We start from the raw sequence: 19,835 nt of genomic DNA on the forward strand, positions 1-19,835 counted from the left end.
AGAAATGATGAAACAGACAAGAGACCGGGTACTTTAAAGGTAGTGACATAAAATAAAAAGAATGCTGTACTCCACTGCGTGTTAGTGCTTCCAAGAAACCATGAGACACAGAGCATGAAGAAGCTACCTTACAGTTCTGTAACAGAATAAACATATGGATTGATTATTGGAAATAAAAAGGCTTTTTATTCAATAAAATTCACTGAATATTGAAGAACTATATTTTTAAGTAATAAAAACAGAATCAAGTCCTTAGCCTTGACAATATTGAATAAGAATTTAGCTTATACATTTGTATTATTATAACAGTAAAGCATGCTTATTTGAAAGTAATTTGGAGCAAAGCCAAGAGTATAAGGAATTAAATGGAAATCATGCTTAATTCTGGAGATAATTAGGGTAAACATTTGTACTACTTTTTCAGGGTTAGTTCTTTATACATTGCACACACATACACATATATAATGCGTTATATGTATACTGGGTATACTAAAGATAAGTACTAGAAACAGCTAATGTTCCTTTTAAAATGTAATGATGCATATTATTCTTTCCCTATACGAGAGTTCTTTAGTCATTAAGTGCGACAGCAATTATACCAAGCCTATGTTTTTACTTATTTCCTAATGGAAACACATATAGAAATGATGACATTGTATATCAGTGGTAGAGCACACGCTTATCGTGTACTAGACCCTGAGTTCACCAACAAAACAAAACAGAAACCCAGAAAGTCATATACAAAGTCACATTGTAACTACTCCTATTATAGGCTTCGTGCAATTTGCACAAGAATGAGAACAAGGGTTAGCAAGCAATCCATAAGAGCCAAAGCTCAGTAGACAAACTTCTACATATCCTTTGTTTGGGAGAGCTTGGATCTTAGAATTTTCATTTGAGAAGACAGAAAAACAGAACACAAACAGCACCCCACTTTCTGCCTGTCTCCCGTCCTCTCCTTTCCAGGAACAAGTTGTATAGCATTCTGCTTTGCGCTTGCTGGGCTCAGAGTGCCTGCTAGGCATCCACAGAAGAAGTTTACAGACAGAGTTCGGAAATTAAGTCCAGACTGGAGACACTGGTTTGGGACTCATTGATCCACAGTTGGGAGTTCACACCATGGATGGGACTATAGTTGCCGGGGGAAATGACTGAGAATTATTAAGAACACAAGAGTCATAAGTATGAAATATCAACACTTTATAAAGAGATATAAATGCAAAATGCAAGTGGGGGCAGGACGCATATCAGCAACACTTTTGAGAATGTAATCAAAGGTTTGAAAGGGGCACATGTAGAAAATAGAGTTCATTACTAGATAGAGGAATCTGAACCTTCTCTCGGCTGCCTACTCATTTAACACCTCCTCTCCATCGTCCTTACTTCATTTTACCCACTCTCTTTGTGTTTGGGATGATGTGTCCTTGTACCACATCCACAAGGTCAGGCATGACCAGCATTATTCTAATGTCTCTACTCACTCACACACCCCCAGAGCACAAATAGCTCCAATGCAACCCCTCAGTGCACTGACATCCCTTTCTTCCTTTCCATTATCCCTTGCCACTCCATAGGTCAACACTCTTTGGTGAACCTGAAAGAAAACTCTGACCCGGCAGACTGGGAATGCTTTCAAGGAACAGTTATGAGCTCTTGCACTTAGGAAAAAAATGAGACTGTTAGACAACAGGAGAGCATGGTGCAGCCTCTTCTCAGGACATTTTTTAACAAGTAAATAGCAGCAATTGTCTTAATGGAAAAACCAGTAGTCACAGCCACAGTTTCCCAGTAGAAGATGTAAATGAATTCCCATTAAAAATGCTCAACTCTCTTGAGGTGTCCATTTTAAGAACCTATTCAATGTTGTAAGAGACCGCTTCTTTGTTTCATGCTGCTCAGCCTCGAAATAATCACACAGAAATAATATTATTTGCAATACTGTTTGGCCAATAGCTTAAGCGTATTTTTAGCTAACTCATATCTTAAATTAACCCATCTCCATTAATCTGGGTATCGTCACGAGGCTGTGGCTTACTGGGTAAAGTTCTGGCATCTGTCTCTGGTGGGGCTACGTGACTTCTCCTGACTCTGCCTCCTTTCTCCCAGCATTTAGTTTAGTTTTCACCACCTACCTCTATTCTGCCCTGCGCAGGCCTAAGACAGTGGTATTCACAGCATACAGAGGGGAATCCCACATCAATTCGGTGACCTGAAATTGGCATTTATATGATGAATCCATGATATTCACAAGTCTCTTAGCTAAAAGAGCTGGACCCTATGGAAGACAAAGTATTTTGGTGAAATGGTTGTTGTCTTGCTTTGTTTTCTTCCCAGCTATACTGAGTTAAGGATTTGTGTGTGTTTCCCTTAAGTGTGATATGAGTCAGCAAAGAGAAAAGGGCGTTCAGCTGAGAGAGAAGGCAGCCAAAGAAGCATGTGTTTTGTCAGTTGACCCACCGAGCGACTGGAACTCATTTCGCATTTGCCTCAGTTATCCCAACCTCTTCTTGGCCCTCAGGGTAGAGATGGAATCTTTACATTGCCTGCAATGAATCCTTGGGTGCCAGTGCCCTGCAGGAGAAAGCTCAGAAAGTGGATGGAAGGCTGCATAGGTTTCAAAGAAAGATAAGCCCTGCTCTGCCTATTCTTACGCTTTTCTACCCTTTGATGCTCTGAGAGATTTAGCCTTCTCTCTCTACAATCTAAAATTCTGTAGAAATGTAAGTACCTTCTGTTTCTGAAAAGAGTTTCCTTTAACAGTTATTATTTGGGGGTTCTAGCTTAATAATATCCAAAGTGTTGCTATTTATGTTACTTATGAAACCCTCCTTATTTAAACAGACCTGTTCCAGATGGCCTGGTTTTGTCTCGTGCTGTAGTACAGTTGAAAGATGGGGCTCCACAATGTGCAGATGGCTAAATAAGACCTGACATGAAAGAACATTGTTCTTATTCTAGTGTTCTTTGCCTCATCCTTACCCGTGACCTTCATCAACACAGGCTGGCTTTATTCCAGAAGAAAAAGATTACCCTCCAGATCCCGAAGGGCCGCTGTGCAGTCACATAGCACGTCTGTTGTAGTACCAAAACATTGTCTCCTCTGCAGAGTCATTCGAGGATGCAGGTTGCTAAGGGCTCAGCCAGCTTATGGCTGTGCCTTAGAGAACAGCAACTGCTTTTGCCAGTGAAGTAAGAAGCGAGCTCGTGGAAGAGCTCACAAAGGTTTTCAATGTCTCCACCCAGAAGTGGCAAGTATTCCGGCCAGAACTGCTCACACTGCGATGCCTTACTGCAAGGGGCTGATGACTGTGCAGAGACAATGAGAACACACGGTCATCATTGTTTTAGCCCCTTATTACAAAGAGAAAAAATAGGGATCCCACCCTCTCTTATACAAGCTAGAAAAAGGGGTTCTTTCACTCCTTTTCATATTGACATACCTTAAACCGTTTTGTGCGGAGACTGAAGAAGTGGCTTAGCAATTAAGAACATTTCTTTCTCTTGCAGAGTACCCAGGTTTCATTCTCAGCATCTACATGGTGGCTCACAACCATCTGTATTTTCAGTTTCAGGGAATGTGACCTCTCTTCTGACCTCCGACGTGTGCACAGTACTCATACGTACATTCAGGTACACACATGTGCACATAAAATAAATGAGTTTAAAATATTTCCCTCGACAAAAGCATTCTACTGGGAAAGCAAAAGAGTAGAAAGTTCCAACTGTGTTCTAGCATTTTCATCATCAAGGCAAGATGACCTGAGTTCCAGTGACATGGCTTTTTAGGTCACGGAGCTGATTAATAAAGACCCTTCTCCAGAACTATGCAGGGACACCATCTGCTCTGACATTGTGCCTCTACAAATTCCTTCTTATTGGGAAAATTCTTTATCTAAGATGTTTATTAATTGTATTTGGAAAAACTTAAGTCAGAAGTTATTTGAACAATGGGAAGAATTTTGAAAATCAGACGAGGAAGACTGACTGGCAGGCGTGTGGGGAAGGTTGCTTTGGAAAAGTGGTGGGGAGAGAGAGAGACTCAGCCCACAAGAGAGAGCCACAGGGTCTAGACTCCAGATGCGATTACACAGCCTTTTTGAGTTCAGCACTGGACTTGGCAAATTGTTCCCCCCAGATGTGATGGCTGCGCTACAGATCCTTGCACGGGTGACAGAACTGGCTGTGGTTCTGTTTGGCGGCTTCCTTGTTAGTGTCTGGTCACCGCAGGCTGCTCTGAGGTTACACCACCCTCTTCTAATCCTGAAGTCAGCTCTTTGGCTGACCCTGAGCACATAAGGCACTGAACCAAAGCCCTCTAGGGAGTCCCGAGCAGGTCTGGAGAGTCCAGATGAACTGGTATGGCCAACTTCCCAAACAGCTCAGCCTGACTTCCCAGAGCAAAGCGATGGAGAGATAGAGAGCAAATAAGGAAGAATGGGCAGGCACTGCTTGCTGGCAGCAGGAACCTGGTAATCTGCTTTATCTTGCTTGGACTAGGCTTCCTCAGAGGGATTTGATCAAATGGTCTCCAAGTTCCATTTGAACACTGACACTGTGTAATCCCACAAAATGGCACCACAGAGAAGGGATAAACAGGAAAGTCGCACCCTTTCCCAGCTCACAGCATAGAATGCAGAAGGCAGAGCACTTTGCTTTGTTAAGTAAACATGGCGATGCTGGGATATAGGTGCTGCAAGAGGTGTCTTTTGAACGTGGCAATGAGTTGGACCCATGAGACCTCAGATGGGCTAATATTAAAGAACAGAAAATCTAGGAAGAGGGTACTATTGAAGAGCCAGTTCTAAGCAAAAGTCAGTAAATAGATAAATACTATCAGAAGAAAACAACTTCTGTTGCACTTAACATCTACTCTCCTATCTATTTTGAAATGTGTTGTCATATTTACTCTTCTGAATAATAAATCACTAAAGCTATTTTTCTTGTCCAGCTGAAACTTTGTGCCCTTTGATCAATGATATCTCTTTTCTTATCCACCCGTCTGCTCCAATTTCTGGTAACAATCATTCCAAATTTTATTTTTTTTAATTCCATGTATGAGTGAGATCATACAGTATGTGTCTTTCTGTGTCTAACATGTTACACTTGGTGCAATGTCTTCTGGACTTACAATGTTTTAAATGACAGGATCTTTCTCCTAGTGGTGGATAGTATTTTGGTGTGCATATAACACAGTTTAGTATCTATCTAGGTGATGATGGAAATAGGTTGTGTCCATATTTTAGCTATGTAAGTAATGGAACAATGAGATTGGGGTGCAGATATCTCTGCAGTATATTGAGTTTCCTCCATTTTGGATACATAACCATAAGAGGAATTGCTACATCAGATGTTGATTTAATTCCATGTTTAGTTTCTTAAAAGATGCTAGTGTTATATTTCATAATGGCTATGTTGTTTATATTTCCAAATATGTGTGTTTCTTATTCCTTACATTCTTTTCATTTTGTTAATGCTTCTCATTGGCTGCATGCTGCAGCCTATAGGCTGGTGGGAAAGCAAACACTTCAATCTTTATCCTCCCAAGGCTTACAGTCCAAAGATGGGCACAGCCAATAGACAAAACAGTCATACAGATGGTCACAGGGAATGAGAGATGGGGTGAGCAGATGAGGAAGGCATCAAGACCAAGTCTAAGGACCAAAGATCATGGAGAAAATGGGTTCTAAGCCCATCCTTTGTAGAAGGGTTGATCAGATAAATAAATAAAGGAGACAAGTTGGGTAGATCTCCTGTGACCAAGAATATGTAACACAGTCGTCTTTCCACCCCAGTGTCCTTTTCCAGAGAATAAAACCATAAGTTATACAGAGGGTTGTTGTTGACATTAAATGAAATGGCATATTGCATGTGCGCGCGCGCACACACACACACACACACACACACATGCTAATGTGAACACGTACTTAGTAAAGATGGTAAATTATAGTACTATGGTGTTCTGAAAGGACAACACAGAAGCTGCTGTTGTCTAAGCTCCTAGCGTTTGTGGCTGGCTGAGTGTGCTCCATCCACTTTTTTAAGGTATTAAGAAAAGGTAGATTTGGGAAAAGAGGTGCAGCAAGATAATAAATTCAATTTTGAAAATATCGACGTACAGGCAATGTGCAAACAGCAGATGGAGTTTCCAGAAAGTAAATAAGTGTGCATATGTGTGTGTGTTTGTATGCGTGTGTATACTTCTGTGTGGATGTATGTGGAGAAAAGGATAGAGTTCTGGACTGGAAATACCAACCCAACGCATGCATGTCATAACAAACATAAAAATAAGCCCTCCAATTTCTCCTCTCAGTATTGCTTTCAGACTTTCTGAAAAATTCAGTTTCTTGGATCAAGGTTGGCATCACAACAGCTGTCAACAAATAAGCTATTAGCTGATAAGGACTTACATTTTAATAGTATGTTATTGGAAATGTTGAGAAAATTAAAAATGCTTTGAGGTCTTAAAAATGGAAGTTCTCACCTTTCATCCCAGTAGCTGCTCTCTGTGACAGACGGAGACCATCATAGAAAGACACAACTGTACACAATGCAGAGGGCAGTGGAGAGGGGAGCCCAGCCCCCACAGATCCATCTCCATCACAGCCACATCTGTGGCTCAGGGAACATTGCAGAAGAGGGGGCAGAAAGACTGTAAGAGACAGAATACTCAGAATTCTGTGAAACAGTCTTCTAGAATGAGGCTAGAACAATGCCAATCTCAATGGACATCTTAATACAGAAGGGGAGAATTTTCATGAAGTCCCACCATTAGATAACGAACTATAACTACTGATTGCTGGGAGAAGGAGAATTAGCCTATTCCAGTAATTAGCCCCATTATTGATTGTCCAATGCAGAGTAATCAGCTTTTGAAACCATATACATACAGACAACAAAAATGAACTCAGCAAACTGTGTGTGTGTTTATGATTATATATAATAGATATAATCAGAGAAAAAGAAGCTGTCAACTTGAGAGTGGTGAGCACGGAAGAGTATGAGGGAGGGTGGCTGTGAGGGATTGAAGGAGAAAGTGATATAATTCCATTTCAATAAAGATATTTTTTTAAAAAGAAGCATTGCGTTGTTGGACAAGTTGTTGACAAATGACAGGGGCTGGGTCACTGGGCAGAGCTGGACACAGGTGCCCAAGGCAGATTTTTTTTCTCACACACATGTGTTGTTTTCTAAAAAGATGGGGAAGGAGAGCAGGTTAATTGGAACCATCAGAGTTATCGAAAGATTTCCCAAAAACTACTTCCTAATGAATGAATCAAATTGGCTACATCATCAGTGTATCGAATATGCCTTCCATTTCATTTTTCATTTCTAATTACTATCAGATAAAATAATAAATGGTCATGAAAATATTTTTCTGATCAAATCTATACATGTGCACAGCAAAAACGGTGTTGAAAGGGGAAAACTGGACACACAGCTCAGAGAACTTTCTAACATGTATAGAGCTCTGGCGCTCAATCCTTGCATCCAGATAAAACAAAATAGAAAATAAAACTGATGTGACCGAACATTAAACACAGAAGGAAAATTTAAAGATTCCAGTTGGGCAGGAAATGAAGGTGAGTGCCTGAGAAATCTCTCTGTTCATGGACAGGAAGGGACACCTGGTGAGACGCCTTAGCAGTTTCTTTGTTCATGGACAGGAAGGCTTGTCCGTGGACCTGGAGGTTTGACAATTGTTCCCAACACGTTTTCAGTTGGAGGTTTTCACTTTGTGAGGTTAACCTGCTCCTGATGTTATCACCACTTTCCCCCTGCCTCTTATAAAATTCCATCAAGCCTCTTCTCTTGATCAATTTTTCATCCCAGTAGGCCTCATTTTCCCCTACTTCCCATGACCTGAGACTTTCTGGAAGCCCAGCTTCCATCTGGCAACCTGCTTTCCTATAACCCAGGGTTCCCTGTCCTGGGCACCAGGCAGGCAATAGAAGAAGAAAGACCATGATCACACAAAGCATTAAAAGCATTTTCCAATGCTAACACTTCTTATAAAAGAAAGTCTGGCCACCACCTGATGACTGTGTGATGAACTGTAGATGAAGGTGTCCACTAGGGACAATCAATGCAAAGTGTGAGTAGTTGCTCCTATGGCGGCTGAATGCGCAGGCAAAGCTTGGGGCCATAAAGCTGCTTCCCTACTCACACATTGGACCATGGCCCAATTGCTCTGGGCTTTAGGATGGGGCCTGACGGTAGAACTTCTAAGGAAGAGACGCATTTGTAGTAAATCCTAGTTTGAGAAGTACGTGGTGATGACTTATCCCCACATTGCACAACAAGGGCAGCCCTGGGTTGTGGTAGACTTTCTGATTTCAAATGTCTTCTGCAGGCTAGTGGTGGATAAACATTTTAAATTCAAGAGGGTCACATTCCACATGAATTTTCCATCCTTCTTGATGAAGCCCCTCAATATTATTTCTCTTTCCCCATTTATTTTTATTATATTGCATTATTTTAAATTATTTCAAAAATTTTAATGCAGTATTCTAGGAAAAAAATAATCCTGAATTCATAAGCAACCCCTACAGCATGTCCTTGGCATTAGCTGTGAAGTTCCAAAGTACTTCATTTATTTGATTGATTGATTTTTCTGTGTTTTAAAGGGTACCAAGCCCAACAGCATATAATTTTTCTCTTACTAAAAGGAATATGAATGAAGAAATGATAATTGCTTTTTGTGTGTGTTCAGCTTGTTGTTGTTAGGCAGTTTCTTTTTCTTCCTTTCTCACAGCTCTGAGGTAGACAAGAAAGCATCTTTTTTCCTTTTAAGCTACCATAGCTTATCCTGCTCCTTGCTCAACAAAGTTGCCACGCAGAGCCGGCTGAGCGCCTTGCTCTTACATAACATCTGCTGGCGTGTACTCCCCTGTTGCACAGATAAGCCATGGTGTCAATCAGCACAGCACAGACACTGAAGTGATTATTGGGGAGAGAAAAGAGCTCAGCTTTAAGGTCTTTGGAGGAGGTATTCCCATTTTCCTAAAGATTGCAGACTGAAGCATAATGCAGAGGTTAGGGCTTATTTTTCCAAGGAAGCAGTTGGATAGAACCTGTCACATAAAGAAAAGCCTGTGCATTGTAGCTTGGCCTTGAAGAAGAAAACCTTCTCTAATCTCTTCTATCGGTCCTCAGCTTGGAGCACTATGGGGCCCGGTCAGGGAAAAAAAAAATCTGTGTTCCCTTATCTTGCTGACTATAGCAATCACTCTTTGCAATCCCAGCATCAGGGTGTCAGGTTGTCCTGGAGGGGCCGGAAAGCTGGGGATAGGAGAGGGTTTGTACAGCCTCCCTTTACAGAGCCTGCTGGTGACTGCCCAAAGCTCTCCTTTCTATAGATTTATGATTCTATCGTGAAAGGAAATGTTGGACAATGTTGGGGTTTGATTTTAGGGTACTTCCTGGAGGTGGCAAACTGTTTCTGACTTTGAATCTGAGAAGACATCCTCACCTGTGATCACAGTCTGTTTGAGGGAGAGGAGTGACGATGCCACCAAAACCCTAAATTCTTTCCGGGTTGCAGGGCTGCCTGCGTCCTCCCTCCCACATCCGTGCTTGTCACGTATGTGAAACAACAGAAATAATGAGTTAGTTTGTGATCGTTTCAATACTAGTAGTGAAGCATGCGAGGGTGAGATTAGGGGAAATGGTCCTCTCGTTTGCTTTTGCCATAAGCCTTTGAACGTCTTCTGAAGGAAAATCAATCAGTTATCAGGTGTGGACTGAATGCCGGGACCCTGTTCCACAGATACTGGGTGGTCTTAAAAGGTCTCGTATTCTCCTCAGGATCTTCAAGATCTAATGCCTCTGCTGGCTTTTCATGCAGATCAGCAGTGGCCTCTAGATTTGGGACACGAGAAAAAATCCAACAGCTATGTGTCCCATTCCAAGCCTATTGCATCACAGCTGTGGGAAATTGCAACTGCGGACTTTGGCTGTGTTGAACTTGACCCAGCGGACGGAGCCAGAAGCACTTTTCCTGTGGTTATATGCAGGCAATGAGAGTAGAATCTGTCTGAGAGAGCATCTGGGGAATGTGTGGATGGACAGGCACACTGGCCACACAGGGAGGACAGGCTCCAGGGAAGAGGAGAGCACTCACGGCTCTCAAGGGCTTGCATCTATCAGCACTAAGAGGCAATGCTCCTCAGGACGCCTCCTTAATTTCCACGAAAGATCATTTCTTCATGACTTCCTGACCCAACTTCAGCACCAGAGGGAGTGAGCAGACTCAATGGGACTTCCCAGTTAGAAAGAATGCCTATTAACTGGGACTCACCGTTTACTTGTGAGGTGACATTGTGGCTCCCTCTATTTTGCCCCTTGTGTTTAAAGAGGAGGCACCCTCTTTAAATGTAGACTACACAGGGAGGACCCAGTACACTGGTGATGTCTTGGAAGTTGGGAAGTGTGCATTTGTTTATGAAAATGGACCTTTGTACAGCAATCCATTAAAAGAGGATTTGTTGCCATCTTCATGGTCAAAGAGAAAAAGCTGAGAGAAGAAATTGTGAGGCAAAATGTGTCCTACTGTGTGGTTGGCTGTTTCATTCTCTCAGCAGAATATTTCACAGCTAAAAGTTTTTATATTTTAGGGAGTGAGAGTTGGTTCAGTGGGTAAAATATTTGCCATGTAGGCCTGAGGACTTGAATTCAAATCCTCAGATCCATGTTAAGCCTGGCGAGGCAGTACACATCTATAATTACAGTGCTCCTACAGTGAGCTTGGGAACAGAGATAAGAAAATCCCCAGCAGTTGCTAGGCCAGCTAGCTTGGCAGAGGCAACAGTAAATGCAAGAAAGACCCTGTTTCCAATGAGGTAGAAGGAAAAGGCTATGAAACCCAAGGTTGTCCTTTTTAGACTTACACATGTGTACTATAGTATCGTGTGCTTGCACACAAATCACACACACAAACTTTTACACATGTCACACATATAAAAACTCACATAACCATCTCATGCAGACAAGAAAGATGTTTGTGACTTAACTTTAAGGGTTAACGGTGTATTTTAAAAGTCATGATTAAATCTAGAGCCACCTACCTTCTCCCATATGCCACATTTGGAAAATGCTGTTGTTTTGCGATTGCTTCTCTGGAGGTCTAAATTATTCTGAGTCATTTTTCTCAGTCCTATTGCCCTTGTTACTTTACCAAAGCTCAGCTTCATTGCTCTATGAGTTTGTGGTGGTAGCAGGTTTGGGGCCAGTTTAGCTCATCTCAACTGTGATAGTCTATTCAACTGTCTCCATGGATTACAGAATGACAGTTCTCCCAGTGACAATGCTGTGAGAGGTGTAAGAAAAGTCACTTGTCCTCAGCTCCTTATTTGTCTGGATGGAAATAGTGACTGCCAAGCTCTTTGCACAAAAGAGCAGAATTAGGCATCTTTGAGAATTTCATACAATGTGTTTGGTCATATTCACATGCACTCTGTTCCTCCCTCCAAGTCTTTCCAGCATCCCTCTCATCTTCATACCCGCCCCCAAGTGGGACATCTAGCTCACTGGTACTCCCTAGGTCAAGGATTATCACAGGAAAGCAGGAAAAGACTCTAAGTACCAGATGTGGGGAGACCAGGGTGGAGCAGTATCTCTGGACAGGGCTACTGTGTTCATGAACTCACAGCAGTGGTGACAGACTGCCCAAGACCTAGGCAAGATCAAACCAGCAGTATTCCAACCCAGAATGTGGAGGGACTCATGGGCCTCACCCCCAAGGAACAGTTAGGTTGATTACTGATGGCTTACGGGGGAGGAAGTCAGCTTTCTTTAAGGGTGTAGTTCCTGGTGGATTGACCATAATCCAGTGGTCGGCTCACCAAGGTGAATATGGGCAGCACATACTGGACTTGATAGGTTTTTAAGTTTTGGAATTTTAATAAGCCAGTACCTATGTTTTCCACTACAGTATACTTTTCTGTACCTTTGTTAAGGTCCTAAAACTTAAATACATTTAAATTTTATTTGGATATTTAACCCTTAAACTGAATTCAGAATAATTGATATCATATATTCATTATTAAGTTCCATATGACTCACTGTTTAGAGTTTCTCATATGTTTAGTTTTCCTTTGTAAAGTTCTTATGTGCTACCATTGGAATTAATCACACACACCCAAATGTTCTATTCCCAGTTTTAATTTTCCGATAGTAAAGTTGATAAGACTTGAGAGTGGCAAGTTAAATTTCCTCACTAAAGTTCTGAGATCCTTCAATTAAGGTTTTTAAGGATATTTTATTTTAAGCTTTCTGGCAAATTTTCCATAAAACCAGATAGCTCTCCTTTGTATTTGAAGTGTAACTCTCCTTGGTGTTTTACTTGCTGTGTTCCTGAAGGTTTTCTATTTCAGGCTCATAGAGGATGAGAGCACGAACAGATGTGCAATAGAATGAGGTGACACCCATTTTTGAAGGTTTCTTTTTTTCCTATGAATTTTTCAGGTGAGGTTTTTTTTTATCTTTAATTATTTTCTATTCATCTTTTTGTTCATTTAACAAAATGAGCCTATGTTTAGTCATGTTTCTAACTCTGGACTATATGCTCAATGTACAAAAGTCCTTTTAGGTATTGGCCCAACAGTCAGAAAACACAATATCATGGCAAAGATAGGGAAATAAATAAATAATTACATTATGATTTAGAATGAAGAGCAACTACCATTCAAGAGTAGCACAGACTGATGTCTCTCTAAATGTCCAGTTCTTGCATATTAAGGTTGTGACAAGAGTTGAAGGAGGAGGCCACTTGTTGGTTCCTGGCAGCTCAGACCCCAAATAACCACACAGAAACTATATTATTTAAACACTGCTTGCCCTATTATCTCTAGCTTCTTATTGGCTAACTCACATATTAATATAACCCATTTCCATTAATCCATGTATCACCACGTGGCAGTGGCTTACCGGGTAAAGTTCAGGTGTCTGTCTCCAGCGAGGCTACATGGCTTCTCCCTGACTCTGCCTTCTCTTTCCCAGCATTCAGTTTAGCTTTCCCAGCCTAGTTCTGTTCCCCTATAGCTTTGCTATAGGCCCAAAGCAATTCCTTTATTTATCAATGGTAACCACAGCATACAGAGGGAACTCCCACACCAGACAAGAACATCACCCCTCTTCCAGGGCAGAGGAGGACACATGCTTAATATGAGGGTACAGCTGTCTGGTGTGGAGCAGCAGCTTCAATGGCATTTAATGTGAGTTCTGTTGCGAAGAGCTCAGTCAGATGAAGAGTACAAGAGAATTAGAGGAGTTAAGGGAAGAGGATATTCGAATCCGAGAGAAAAACGTGACAGAAGACCTATGAGAAGAGGAAAAATGCTGCTATGAGCACTGTCTAAGTAAAATCAAACTTGGGGGAGACCCGGGAACAAAAGACAACCAGTGTGTTGCAGATGCTCTTGGGTCAATTTGATGTATTCTACTGCATAGAAGAAGGCGAGAGAAAAGGATAATAGACATGTCTACCAAACCCAAAGCTGTATTCCTTTTACTAGTGATGACTGATGTGAGACAGTGCATGTATCTGGTGCCCTGGAAAACTAGGGGTGCTTCTGGCCATTGAGACAGCCCATTAAGCCTAAATCCGTGACTTCTGACTTAAAAATCACAATCTCTAATTAACTGAGCATATCTTTCTCATGGACAGGTGCATAAATAGCCTTTCTTGAGAGTGGTCCTTCCTCAAACTGATGCCAACTTTTTTTCTGTTTCATTTCAATAGATTTTAAAGAAATGTCACAAAGGGTTTCAAAGACTGTCTTAAAACATTAAGAAAGAGTGTGAATCATGTCTCCTAAAATAACTACAGTGGTACTAGTAAATAAAAATCAAATTTTGTGCAACAGCCTCAGGCTGTAAATTTATTATTTAGAGATAAAGATCAATAGGGAGACTCTTAGGAGAAAAGAGCCACATGGCCTATTTTTTGTTTAACCAGGGCCAAAGTCTTCCAGAAATGCTAACCTGAAAAGTGATAAATTCATCTTCCTATCTATTCCTTGTGGGAACTACCTACTTCAAAGACATTTAAATATAGCAAACTCCAAATTTCCTGTGAATTTCATGCTTTCTAAGACAATGAAAATATTGGTTTTCAGGTCAGTTATAGCACCAAGTAGGTTCTTCTTTGAATTTTCTAAGCTACTGGAGCTGAGCATGTGATAGATCGATTGCCGAGCATGTATGAGACAGTTGATTTAATGCTCAGCAATGTAAGGAAATAGAAAATTTGAAAGGGTTGGACATGGTAGCCAGCATACACACCTCTGAGATATCAGTACTTGTGAGACAGAGGCAAGAGACTTGTGATTTGAGCATAGTGTAGATTACTCAGCTATACATTGTCTCAAAATAAGTTAACTAGGATAATTTTTGAAGAAAGCCATTTATTTATCCACCAGCAGTTTGTTAGAAATCTTGTGTACAGAAAACATTTATGTCTACAAGTCATGGATAGAAACAGAAAAAGAAATAAATTATCTGTTAAGGGCTATATAACACCACCTATAAGATGTGTAGGAAAAAAAGGTGGCAGCTTTCAGTGCAATGTAATTTGAGCATAAGCCAAGATAAAGAATGATCTACTTTGTGTATCTGCGAGTCTAATTATCTAGCCAGTTGTACTCAATGTCATTATAAAATGTGGTTTAAATAAGAGGCATCTTGACACTCCCCGCAAAACCTATCACGTTACCAAGATGATCCAGTCTACATCACGTGAAATTTCCCTAATGGAATCACTGATAAGTGAAACAGTTGAGGCAGGGGGTTAGGTCAAGAAAGCCAAGACAGAGCCTAGTAAAGAACCTGGGTTTCCCTGAAAAGAACACAGTGGAGTTGCCTCTCATTCCAAGACTTCTGACAACACCAGGGTCAACATTTCTTCATCTGTCTGATCACTGATTCCACAAACCCATCTGAATCATCCTAGTTTCTTCAAGCCAAGAAGAGAAGTGAACTGTGTAATGATGAATTCCTATGGAAGGGGAGTCTGAGCTTTGGAAACATAGAAACACTTATATTGTTGCTGGATTTTTGTAGCCTTCAAGTATTAACTGACCTTCTCAGTCTTTCTACCTCTACCTATAAAGAGAGTTGTCATTATCTCTGTTTTGTAACAGGTAAAACAGACCTAGATATACATGTATGAGACACACATATATGTGTGTGTGTGTGTGCGCGCGCGCATATTTCCATTACGTGCACATACTGTGTATCTCTACCATGAGGCCTTTTTCACTCTAGTATGAAAATTGTTCTAAATTCCCGGACACAGCTCAGATCATGACAGATGGCTGATTTGCTACTGTGAATTTAATACCACCAGGCTTGCATAGGTACCGTCATTACAATGCTTCTTACCTAAAACATTTTTATGGTCTCCCCATAGAGTTGGAACAGACTGAAAATGAAAGGAAGTTGGGCCCACTTCCCTAGAAGTAAAGAAGCAGACAGCCAGGACTCCAGAGTTGTGACTGGGCCGGTCAAAGGCCACCCAGGTAAGTTGTTATCTGGGCAGACTTAGCAAGAGTCTCGATGGCTTGTCAAATTGCATAAAACAAGAGAGGCAGCATGCTAAAGGCAACATTTCTGATCCTCATATGGATGACTATGAGAGAGAAATAAGGTTTACCAAATAAGCATTTATTGGGGAAAGGAAAGGAACACAGCTTTCCTCGGTAGAATCTGGGACAGCTGCAGTCCCTCACGAGGACATCATTCCCTGTGAGTTGCCAGGCTTCTGTAACACGTGACCTTGAACTATTTAGAAAGAGGAGAGTGCTCCTCTAAGAGCCAAGATCTGAGGCGTAAAACACAATTGATGTTTCATAGACTTTGGAGGGCGCATAATGAACCTCTGCAGTCAGAAAACATACCAACTCTGACCTTTAGAGGTTTGCAAGAGAATCTGGCAACAGATAAGATGGAAGTCGGCCCCCAAATTAACCCAAATCTTTCCTTAAATGTTAATAATCTTCACTGGCTTGCTTACTTTGTCTTTGAATTGCATTTTTTTTCTCCTTATTTTCTGTGTGCTTGAGGTCTCTGGGGTGGATCATGATGACATACTTAAACATGTAAATCAGAAGAGTACCTACTGCATCAGCCACCACCACTTCTCCACCCAGCACTATGTGGGGCACTTTTCTTTGTTGACAGGATGCCTCTTTGAATCTGGCATTCAGCTGATGGAGGTGAAGAAGCCTGGACAGGGAGAGGACAGAGCTGGGGCAGAGTATCCAGGGTTCTGATTCCAAACCTTCTGTCATCAGTGCATTGATGTGGGATTTCCCTCTGTATACTGTATAATGAATAAAGAAACTGCTTTGGACCTATATCAGGGCAGAACTTAGGTAGGTGAGGAAAACTAAACTGAATGCTGGGAGAAAGGAGGGCAGAGTCAGAGAGAAGCCATGGAGCCACCAGAGACTGATGCTGGGAACTTTACCTGGTAAGCCACAGTCACCTGGCAATATAGAGATTAATAGAAATGGGTTAAATTATATGTAAGAGTTCACCAATAAGAAGCTAGGGCCAAGCAGTGATTTAATTAATACAGTTTCTGTGTGATTATTTCAAGGGTAAGCGGCTGGGAACGAACAAGTGCCTTCCAACTAACTCAAAATAGAAACGTGGCCTGCCTGCCACCTTAAGCCTTCCTTTCCGGCAGCCTTTTAAAAAAACAGTTAAACAAATGGAAGAAGACTCCACTTGGATGGCTGTGTTCCAGCTTAAAAAGTGGCAGATGAGTAGGTAAAATGGCTCACACCTATAATTCTGGACTTGGGAGGTAGAAATAGGATCAGGAGTTCAAGACATGCCTTGGTTACATAGTAAATCCCAGGCTAGTTTTTTTAAATTAGTGGGTTATATGCAGGATGGCTCTGTTTCAGATAGAGTAGAGAAGAACCACACAGTAGGTCTGCACGCTACCTGCCTTGTAAAGAGACTGAAACACCGCTAGGGATGACAGGAGCAGATGGCGCATGCTCTAACAGGCACTCCGAGATGCTGTATGAACATAGGCTCAGTATAGCAAGCAGTCAGGCTGTTTTCCCTTTTCCTGGGGAGGAGGAGACAAGTGCTGGAACAGAAAAGTTTCTTAAGGTGAAACCCAGATTGGTAGGCAGCAGGATTCCCGGGATCTAAGGCCAGTGCCCCTCATGGGTTCTCTACCACCAAGAAACTCGTTCCAGACTTCTTAACTCTTGAGAAGACTACAGCAATGTCTCGTTAGAACCTGAAAGACAAGAGACCTGAGAATTTTCCTATCTCCTTAGAAGACTGGGGCAGAGTGAAAGAAAAACTCCAGACCAAGGATGACATTATGAGTGGTACTAAAATTGTCCCAGGGCCTTTATCTCATATACTTTCTCTTCCCAGGGGATGCCCCAAAAACTCAACACAAGGGCTGTTGCCGCTGAGAGATGACAGCATTTTATACCCAAGCTACTGGTTATTCTGGGTCCCCATTTGGGAAATAGATTCGACTGCCTGCTCCCTTCTCATAGATTTCAAAGAGTGACACATACACTGAGAAATTGCTGACATATATGCATTGTACATAGTACTGGGTTTCATAGGGACATTTCCACACAAGTATGTAAGACACTTTGACTATATCCTTCCAACTCCCCTTCCCCCTCTCTTCCTTCCCTACTATTAGTGCCTCCACCTCATAGACAACTTTGCTTACACTTTCATCGTTTAGAGATATGTAATTTTATGTAACTATATGAAACCTAAGATCCACACATGAGAGAACGCATAGGACATTTGTCTTTCTAGTCTTGGTCAATTCAACCGATATGGTAATTTCCAGCTGCATACTATTTCCCATGGCATCATAATTTTGTTCTTTGGGGTTGGATAAATTTCACTTTGTATAAATCCATTCTTCTGCTGCTGGGCATCCAGGTTAATCCCATAGTTTACTGTGACAAGTGCTGAAATAAACATTCATATGCAAGTGTCTCTGTGGTGTTAGTTTAGGGTCTTTGGAGGTAAATAACAAGGAGGAAATAATACTTTAAAAATTAAAAATACAGAGCTGTGTAGGGCTGACCAATATCCCCACCAACTTAGGAAGCTGAGGCAAAAAGATCACAAGTTCAAGGCCTGCCTGGACTACAAACTGAGTTCAACACCGCACTGGGCTCTTTTTCATGTTACTTGTACCGTTTGTGCCATCATGCTGTGTATCTAAGACTTCTGGTTCTTTTCTCTACATGGGTAGGAACTTCCTTCGTTGATGTCTTCAATAACAACCATCCCGGTTGGATGTGGTGCTGCATGCCTAGATTCTAGATTAGGGATGTGGAAACAGCAGTTTGTGAGTTTGAAACCAATGTGAACTACATAAAAAGATCCCTTCTCCAAAATATATGCATAAACAACAAAAGTATAACCATTCTAATAGGTATGAGGGGAGACTGTCTATTTTTATGATGCCTGATGTCATGTTTACCACCATGATGGTCAAGGACTCACCCTCTGAAAATGTTAGCCAGCCACCCTAAGGCTTTTTTTTGCAAGCTGCTCTGGTCATGGTATATTTTCACAGCAAAAGAAGAGTATCCAAGAGAGATAGATACAAGATAAATAGATAGACAGACAGACAGACAGATAGATAGATGATAGATAATAGGCAGATAGATGATAGGTAGATAGTAGATAGATGATAGATAGATAGATAGATAGATAGATAGATAGATAGATAGATAGATGATAGATAGATAGATAGATAGATGATAGATAATAGGCAGATAGATGATAGATAGATAGTAGATAGATGATAGGTAGATAGATAGAAGATAGATAGATAGATAGATAGATAGATAGATAGATAGATAGATAGATAGAAGATAGATAGATAGATAGATGATAGATAGATTAGATATATAGGTAAAAAACAGATAAATGATAAACAGACAGGTGATAGTCTCGTCTTTCTTTTCCCCACCGCTCTGTTCTCACACAGTCCCCTTCTATTCTCATGTCATAAATACATGTTACTTGTTGAACTACTGGAGTCCTTTCCAGAAAGTTCTTACCTGTGTGTAGATCTTGAAGTGTCTTATCCGTGTTTTCCTATAGAGGTTTCAGTTTCAAACAATTTTTACAATCTGTTTTGAATTCAGTTATATCCACAGTGAGAGTGGGGACCTAACTTGATTTTCTAATTGTGATTATAGAGTTTTCTCATCAACATTTTCTGAAGAAAATATCTTTTTCCAGTGTGTACTTTTGACATCTCTGTAAAAAAAAAAAAGCATATAAATCTATCATGTTTCTACTTCTCCTAAATTAGAAAATATTAGACATAGTATCTCTGTCAGAATCCCTTCTGTCATTGTGACACATTGTGACAGCCGTGGATGGCATGCAGATGAGTAAGTGCAACTAATCAAACAAATTTCCATTATTGAATTTCATGCCATGAGCTTTTTAATCATTAAATATAGAAAAATTGTCTAAATTGTATAGGGCATACAAGATTTCAATCAAATTTAATCTGTATTCAGGGATGATTTGCTGGTCTCTACCCCACCTGCTAACCTCAAGGTATGTTTCTTTATAAAATATAACTTCTTAAATATGAAAAATAATAGAAAAACTAGCCTGTTATCTATCTTCCTTCAAGATCCTTCTTCTTCCTCCTCATCTTTATAGCTTGCTGGATTCTGCAAGTTCTCCAACCAAACACACACGGCGAAGGACTCGCTGACGCCAAGAGCCACATAAAAGTGAACACATGTCACATTTGTATTCAGATGCTTTCTCTCCTTTCCCTTGTTCTCTTACCAACATTTGCTCCC

The sequence above is a fragment of the Chionomys nivalis genome, chromosome 13 (assembly GCF_950005125.1).
Source record: "Chionomys nivalis chromosome 13, mChiNiv1.1, whole genome shotgun sequence".
Taxonomy (NCBI): Eukaryota; Metazoa; Chordata; class Mammalia; order Rodentia; family Cricetidae; genus Chionomys; species Chionomys nivalis.